Here is a 9,478-nt window from a genome sequence, read left to right as displayed (position 1 = left end):
GTCATTTATTGAGGGTGCTTTCAACTTTGTAGTCAGACTTCTCCTCTCTTTTCCACTCCAATGGCTTCCTCGCTATTTTGACGGGTATAACTCACACCTCTACTCTTCCTACCCACATAAGGTCATAAGATTAGAGTTTCATTCTTTTGATCTTAGGGCTACCGAGGTCCCTTGGATGACACAATTCATGTATTGCTAAAGAAGAGATCTTCATTTGTGTTGGGTTGATGACCTTCAAAACCAGGTAAACTTAGGCTCCTAAAAGCTTGGAATGATGGGCCTGTGGTATCCCAACCCGACTATCTCTGCTCTATTAGGATTACCCTACCATTCCTTTGTTTACCCCTTTTGAGCCATGACGCTCCTTTTGACTCTTCATTGATGTCATCTTGTAAGCTTGATTGTGGATAGGCTGTTGTCCATTTAGTATATAGTGATTCACCCTCTACCCTTATAGCTCAGTTTAGCTTTAGAAGCATAGTGTGGACCTTATGGGATGATCCAAATATTTCTTAGGCCCTGGTCATCAATAAATTGCCATTCGTATGGGATCGTGAGAGATTTACTCTATGACTGTATGGATCAACACGAGCTTTGAAGGGATCAGAATGCTCCTGAGAGATAATTGTCCTTTGTGACACCTTTTTCTAGTTGTTATACATGTGTAATTAGGGTTCCTTTTACCACGAGTATTCTTGGGCACCCCCAACATGTAATTAACCAAAGGGATATATACCTTTGGGAGTTGCTCTTGACCCTACAACAAGAACACATGCTTGAATATTTTGTTGTGGGTTGCTCTAGTTGTGCTTCTTTCGGATATGTTGCAAGGCATTTCTGACATGATATAATTTCGGGTATACGCTAATGGGCTATCACGTGGAGTTTACCTTACAAAAGCTCTTCGCGTAATTTTTCTCATTTGTTTTCATTGTTGTATGTCCTTACCATTTAATTCCTCTCTTCTCTAGATCATACATAAGATCTAGAAAAGAGATTTACTCATAAAAGATAATTATATGAAAATAGACAAGCTGACGACTTCTGAAAAAAAAAGAAAAAGAACAAAAACAATGACCTCATATTTTCTTCATGAATCAGGTTGCTGGATTGATGTTTAGGTAGGGGCACACGACATCGATTGTTATCCCCAACATCTCAGAGGTAGACCAGACAAAAACATCTTGGTTGTCTCAATGGGTATCAATTTGCACATCTTTGCAACATGTATTAAAAGCTTCACTTATAAAAAAAAATATCAACATTTTGCTTGATTGCCTAGATCCAATGGACAGTCTCATTGGCTCGAGACCCCCTTCTCATAGATTTTTGAGCTCAATAAGTTCCTCCTCAATGCTTCCAACCACCCGAAAGTAATAAGTAAAAGATTGTTCAAGATAATATCAGATAGTGATTACCTTCCCATTGCTCGAGAATTTCACTAGTACATGGTAGGTTCAAGTGATGACCTTGAATGAACTGGGCGGGGATTTTCAAAGATGGAGTTATAGATGAGCGGTGAGTCAACCTCTAGTAAGTCATCTATTTTGGTGAATTACTTATCTTTTACTCCCCAAGTGACTGACAGGGTGATGGTTCCCAATGCTTCCTTACTCTTATCATAAATATCATAAAGCTGGTATGTCGCCGGTGTCAGTCAGTCATTATTAAGGCCCATACTATCAACCACTTACTTGATCATGATTTTTAAGAAGCTTCCAATGTAGATGTGGGTGCTACTAATCTGGTAGTCATCGATCAATTTCATGATGACGACATCATTGTTGTAAGTATTACCCCCAGAGGAAAATCTTCATTAGTGAAGGCAATGAGGAGATGTGAGCTACATTTAGAAGCAAGCGTAGTTGCACATAGTTCTCATGTTCGAACTTTCTTCAAGCTGGTTTGTCAGGATAAATCTCCACATCCTCCAAAGATGGTGAGAGCTATACCAATGATGTGGATTGTTTAGGCTCAAACTAGCTCGTCCGATATTTCCTCCACTGAATCCTTCACTTGTCGCCAGGTTATTGTTCGTAGAGCCACAAAGCTTTTAAGTTTCTTATACTTGATCAGCTTTTTGATCAGGCCTTAAAGGTGTCAGCATTCCTTTGTTTCATGCCCATGGTCCTGATTGTAGGCACAATACTTCTTTAGATCCCAAAGATATACTCTATTTTTCATCAAGTCACTCTCTTGAAGTAATATTTTTTTTCAATGGCCTCCACTATTTCAACCATCAAAACCCTCAGTGAAATTTTATTAAGTACTTCATGGTCTAGCAACAAATGCTCATTGTATCAAGTCAGCAATTGATTAGGATATCAAGCCTGACTCCATTGGCTGTGCATTTTGTCGATCTCCCTGTGATCCTAGTGTGGTCAAGCGTCTTCATAGAGAGGATGGTCAGAAGGATGCAAATCATGTCTCAATCTCTATCCTTCATCGATCGATGAGTGGAGAACTCTACTATGGTGGAAACATGATTTGAGTTATACTCCTCAACCAATATGTGATTGCTAGTCAACTCCTAGAACAAGGATAATGTCTTTGATCATTGTAGAGTCAATACGTACTAGAAGGATTCTATTTTTCCTTCAACTTCTTAGTTAGAGCAACATGAACTACTATGGGTTACAAGTCCCACGTTTGCAACATCTGCTTCTGAAAGCATGTAATGAACTAGAGAAGGTTCTCGCTATGTCTCTAGCATATCTACAGGAGAGCCTACAAGTTTTTTTTAGGGCTTCTAGGAGTTGGTAAATTGCGCAACGAACATCTGCTTAAAAAAATAAAATAATGTGATTACTTCGGATGGTACTACATTGAGCCACGTGATGAACTACTCCATAAGTATGGTAAAAAACATATGAAATTTTAGCGTGTAGATGGTCCTTAACAAATACATGGTCAACTCAAATGAGGTTGTGTGGTTGATCAGTTCGATCCTCCCCTTGTATTACTTCAGTGCTGAAATTTTGAATCCCTTTGGGGCTCAACCTCAGAGATTTGTTGAGCGAATGCGTTCTTTGGTTATTGAGGCGCCTCAATATGCCTAAATATATGATGGTCAAATTGTGTTGCTCTTGCACTATTGAAGTACTAGGATTAGCCTTCCATTCCATGGTTGGAGAGGCTATTCGGTCGTTGGGTGTCGACCCTTCCTCTTAAAGGTGCTGCTCTCTTCCCCAAGGCATAAACTCTCTGGCAAACTCCATGTTAGTAGTGTAATTGTTGCAAGTTTCTTTGTTATTTGTGATATGTTTCACGATTACCACACTTTTTAGGATATTGAATTATGATTTGTTCGTGAATCACACCCAAGGAATAGAACATGAGGGGAGGGGGGGGATAAAGAGACAGAGAGAGGGGAGTGAACAGTAATACATCATGTCGATTGTATCTTATTCATAAAATGATCTCTCTATTTATAGGGGAGATAATATTATGTAATGATGTTGTAATTTTTGCCCCTGCTTTAAAGTGGGTTGTTCTAGATATTTTTGGTATTTTACATCTATGAGTTGATTGTCCAACTTCTCTCTTGATCATCAAACTAAGCTCAATTGGTTTCGGGTCGGTAGATACAACTCGATCAACCAAGATCCTCTGGGCTGGAAGATCAGCTTGGTTGGCTGAATTTGGTTTGTATGAGTCGGCCAGTTGATAGGGTCCGACTGATGATCCTTGATCCCTTATGAGGGGCCTTTGAATGTCTTTAGGGTGGTTGAAGATGCTAAGAAATTGGATCTTCTTAGGATCAACTCTCTTGTCATAATTGGCTTGGATTTTCTTTTGCCTCGTTTTTGTCTTAATGACTTATTCAAATATCCTCCGATCATCGTTTGTTTACCTCACGGTTCGGTCGGATTTGCCCTTAACAGTTTTGGCTCAGACAACTTCACTCTGTCAAACAAGTGGGCCCCAAGTTCTTGAATCAAAACTTTTTTCTTAAACAAATAAATATGATATCTATTAGAAATTAAAAAAAATCCAATAGATAAATAATTAAATAAAAAAAGATAAATTTAAGTTTCTCATTGTTAATTTAATTGTGGGAAAATCCAATAGATTTTTGCAAATCATATGTTTGTTATTGGCAAACTAAACATTTCAATCCATTATATTGTACTCCAAAGCAAAAATATCAACAATTATATATAGAAATCATATCATTATATGGTAGGACTATATGGAAGATATAACAGGGTCTTATATGAAAAAAATTCTCATCAATATATTCTAATATAAAATTGTAATAGGATTAGCTTGAAAAATATTGAATTGCTTTGAGATTAGTGCAATGAAAAATTCATATGCAATAGTTGTTTTAATTAATATTAAATGATTTTTAAATCCATCCTGGTTAATTTGTTTCAACATGATTTGATTTTTTTTTATCATTTTCTTAATCCTTAGAAATCAGTGTAATACAATTTTTTTCATAATTGATTTAAAATTAAATTCATCATTATATATATATAATGTATATATATATATATATATATATATTAAATTTTTAATACTTAGAGGGGGACCCACCTCTCATTTTCTTATATTAAGACCATAAAAATAAATAAATATTATATATTGGATTTGATTAGCATCATCTAATAATATAATGTTTAATGAGATATGAATAGATTCATTTTGACCAGTAGTTCAACCCCCATGATTTGAATGAATTAAATTATATGAAATAAAATTATCATATTAAATTATATTGATTAATATTTTATTATTTTATATGAAATAAAATTATCATATACTTCCATAAGAATATCAGCTGCTTTTTAAATTATCCTTAGGTTATTAGTTCTTATCTAAATATATATATATATATATATACACACCTATAGCTCTACCAACAAAATCTTATCATGTTTGAGATAAATATTAGTTAATATCTAAATTTGATAATGATAAATTTTATCAATATTTAATTTATTTTAATATATATAGACATGAAATTTTTATTTATATATTATATTGTAATTCATGGATGATTTATGCAATTATCTCGCAAATTAATCGGTAGTTTTTTAATTCTTATCAAGTAAATTCAATATATTTGCATCTTATTTTGATAGTTCATTCTAATATATATCATCAGTTTAATGTGAAAATAATTAACTAAGAAAATATAATGTCGTCAACACATTTTCACATTGGCAGGAATCTAGAGATATTTTCTGAGAAGAAATACAATCAAATTCAAATTAAAAATCATGGAGGATTCCAATTTTTATAAACTTACATTCAAATTGACCTACTCGATAAGATGAACTCAGAGACATCAAAATTGGTTCAATCCGAGTCAAATCAATTATGCATTAAGTTGTTAAATCACTTTTGAAAGTGTTGGATTGTTAATTGAAAATTCAAATAGATTCCAAATTTGACAAGCTTCTAATCAAATCCAAAGTGCTGGTGGGACGAATCCAACGAACACAAGATCACTCAATTCTAACATCATCAAGGCACTTAAATGTTGATAAAATATCATCGAGCAGAATCACAATGGGGCGTTTGAGGAGTGGTCTAAATTTCGACCTTATTACAGGAGATGCTACTAGACTCTGTAAAGGAAGTCATTCTTCCTTCATGAATGGGACTTAGACTTAGAGGAGGAGTGGAATCTAAGAGTCGTTCTAGATTTGAAGACCACTCCCATAGCTGCCGACCACCATCAAAATACTACTTGATGGCTGCCTTCAACCACCGTTGCTCACTCTTTACTCATTGTCATCGATGTACTCCATGCAGAGTAATGATTTAGTTTGCAACAAATTATCAAGCAAATCAATGATGTACATTGCAGAGTCACGAAGCGTCAGAAGGAGCATCTTAGTGCCATAAATATTGTGCAACGATGTACCCCGATGACTGTATACCAATGTTCAAGCTATCACTCTTGGTAGCATTCACTCACGACCATTGTACAATGAACCTTTCTGCAAACAAAAAATGTATTTGAAGAGACTTTATAACATTTTCCCGTTTGTGGTACACGGGTTTATACTTGTACTCACAGGTCACGAGATCATTATGATTGGGTTAAACCACGTGGTTTTTTCCCTTTTTAAATTTTCTATGTAAAAACTTTCGGTGTCTCTACCTATTATTTCTATCACATGTATGTATGTGTTGGATTTTCATTCAACACTAAGATGTTAAAAAAACTAGCATGCAATAGTCGTCAGGCTCAATCCGGGATACTCTAGTTCAACCTCAAACTTGGAAGGAGTTGGGTGGTTCAACTGCTGGCTCGTCGATCAAGGTCCTGGTTGAGGTTTTGGGTTAGTTTGAGGCTATGAATGCTCCTCAGTCGACTGGTGCATCAGGAATTGGTGAGGGTGATCAATTGGTCAAAGAGAAATGAGCATCATTGGATGTAGACAGAGCTACCTGGTCTGAGGTAGATCAGATTTTGTGTACATGTGCTTATTTTTATTTTAGGACTTATATATTTTTATCCTTATTTATCAGTTTTTGTTTCTTGTTTACAATGTTCAAATTATTGAAGACCGAGATCCAACTGTGGTGACGACTCCTATGCTCCAAGTACCAGTCAACAGTGACGAGAACATGGTTAATTGCCCAACCAATCTTGTAGAGATATGAGAGGAAGCGACCGAGAGATGTTTGATGTCCCTGAGAACTTTAACTCGTCACCTGGATGAGATGGAAATTGCTTGGGCTTAGCGAGAGTAAGATCATCGTACAACGCTGATCTGACTGCGGGCCATCCATTCAAATGATATGAGAGTGCGAGGTGCAAATGTAAACCACCTTTGACGTCGTGCTAAGTGACATAGGGATTATAAACTTATCCTAGGAAGAGGCTCACTCACTTAATTCTCAATTGAATGTTAAAACCAATCTTTTACCTTGAATTTATGAATTAATTAATGCATTAAGCACATCTCCAAAATAATGTAATCCTAACTCAACATGAGATAACTGACCTAACAAAGGTATTAAGACACAATGAACTTGAGATGGTCTAGGAAATTCCAAGATAGTCCAAAGTTATTCTTCAGACACCCTTGTAAGATTTTGGATATTTCACAGGACATGTGGATTTATTGCAATTTGTTGGGGAAAATTATCCTTAAAATACAAATTAAACCAAGTGAAATCTTTTAAGACCCGCCATGATATGATTCAAGACCATTTAACTTAAAACATAAAAATGTGAATTATCACGTCTCTACTAAACCTACTGTAATACCCGATGCTTAGGGGTATAAGCTTGAACATTACACTCAATCCCTTATAGTAATTGGGGACATTTTTAATGCGACCACACATGGATCATCAGACTGGTGTAAGTTGGCGGACTTGATGGTAAGAGTGACGATGAGAATGTTATCTAGGTATGTGAGGAGTAATGTATGTCGTAGACTCGTTAGTTGGTCAACGATTGAATTATTGCCCCCTAACATTTAGTAAAGAGTTACCCCTTATTCTCATGGGTTATCGGTAGTCCTAGCCCGTCAGTGTGACTGACTCATGAATGTCTGATTTTCAAAGTATAATAAAAATGCATTTTGGGAATAAAAAATCTTGTATTTTCTTTGTTAAATGTTTACAAAATTCGAACTACTTTTGCATGATAAATTAAAATTCAACTTTTAAAATTTTATTCCAGACAAATTCATGTGTTAATCACACAGACTGGGTTGAGGACCGTCCTCCTATAATTGCCTGACCAACAACCTTTTTTTCTTTGTTAGGTCTCACAGGCATGATACTTACAAGTTCCCTCCGATGTTCCTTCGAAAAAAATTGTTAGGGCTTCGATCCTGGTTCTGAGCTCCCCCATAACTTAAATTCCTAAACCCAGGCTTGATCTTCTATATGTGACACCTCGTTTTGTTTTATTCGCTTGGGTTTTCTTACTATTTATTTAAGTTTTTCTCAGATTTTCTTACGTTTTGTTTGTTTTTTATACCTTATTATGTTATACTAACCTTTCAGCAACGACAAAAATTCTATGTATGCATGTTTATTTTACATTTGCCGCATTTTACTGCATTTTAACTGCACTCTTTTTGCTACTTTTAATTCTGCATATATTTACAAAACTTGCAAAGCCACGGGGTAGAGAACAAAAGGACACCAGTTATGAGGTAGATTGTGGCAGGCCATTGACCAAACAATCTGCATGTTCACATAAATTTTAAACCCATAATTGCTACGATATGGAGCTCGGACAAGCTTTTGGGCAGTATGACGAAGATGCGAGTGAACAAAAAGGACTTCTGCCAGACATGAAATAAGATCTACTTCAACTAATTTTTTCTTGGTTTAAAATAACATAACTCATAGGATTTTGAGGTAGTTCGTCTAGCACGACATAAATCCTAGTACTATCTTTAAGCTCCCACACAATTATGTCAAGCATCATAAGTCCTAACTCTATTTAGGCTCCGAGGTTGTTGTTCGGCATGACGTAAACTCTCATATCTTTGTAGGCTATTTGCATGATTTGAGTTTCATGGAAGTGTAAGCCTTAAATAATAAAAATGACAAGATTTAAACATCAAATAATATCATTTTCAAAGATTTAATGCTAAATAGTAGGATAGTTCGGGAAGTCACAGAGGTTTTCCTCGGATCCATGACATTCCTTACCTTTCACTTCTTTGTCTCCTAATAATAACTATTCCTACTTAAGCCACTCTCATTTGACTTCCGATGTCCAACCTTAAAAACCTTAAAATTGAATTCTTGAAGACAAAGACCCTGATCAACATCATGAGTTTTTTAAGTGACTTCGGTCATTTAAGATGTAATTAACTATAGATGCTTTTCTCACCAGAGAGACTGATGATGCCCAAAGAGATGCGGAAGCTCTCCTCGTTAGAGAGTTCAGACATCGAGAAAACTGAAATCTTCCTTCTCCAAATTCTGAAAGAAGCTCTCCTTGTCGGAGAGTTTCCGGAGATGAAGAAGATGACCAGAGAAATGAAAGGAGATGTGAAGAAAATGGAGAAGAATAGCTTGCCTTAACTTATCCTCCTTGAAGAAGATGAAATCCCTTAAGAAATTTCCTTGGAAGCTCCTTGAATGCTCTCCCTCAAGCTCTCTTATTCCCCGAGCTCTTCTAAGCAAAGTTACAACTGATCCTTTGCAAATGAGCCTCCTCGTCTCAGTTAAACTAATATAGAAAGATTACTCCATGAGACTAAGCCGCTTTCCCAATTTTGGATAGGCCCAAAATATCTCCCATACCATATTTAGGTGATGACCAAGCAAAAGGAGACGGACTAGTGGTCGGCCGCATTGCCGACGGAAATCTAGGGACCAGAGGGTCAAAATTCGTGAACTGGTCTAGTCGACCTAACCATATCGAGCTCGAGCGTGGTCACCCCACGGTTCAAAGCATCACAAATAGAGGTATAGGGTGACCATGCCTGAGGCCCGACATAATTATGTCAGGTGCTCTATCTGGGTAATGTGGCCACACCAC

This window comes from Phalaenopsis equestris, unplaced genomic scaffold (genome assembly GCF_001263595.1).
Source record: "Phalaenopsis equestris unplaced genomic scaffold, ASM126359v1 Scaffold220451, whole genome shotgun sequence".
Lineage (NCBI taxonomy): Eukaryota > Viridiplantae > Streptophyta > Magnoliopsida > Asparagales > Orchidaceae > Phalaenopsis > Phalaenopsis equestris.
The sequence above is the reverse complement of the archived record's forward strand: the minus strand, read 5'-3'. Positions refer to the sequence as shown.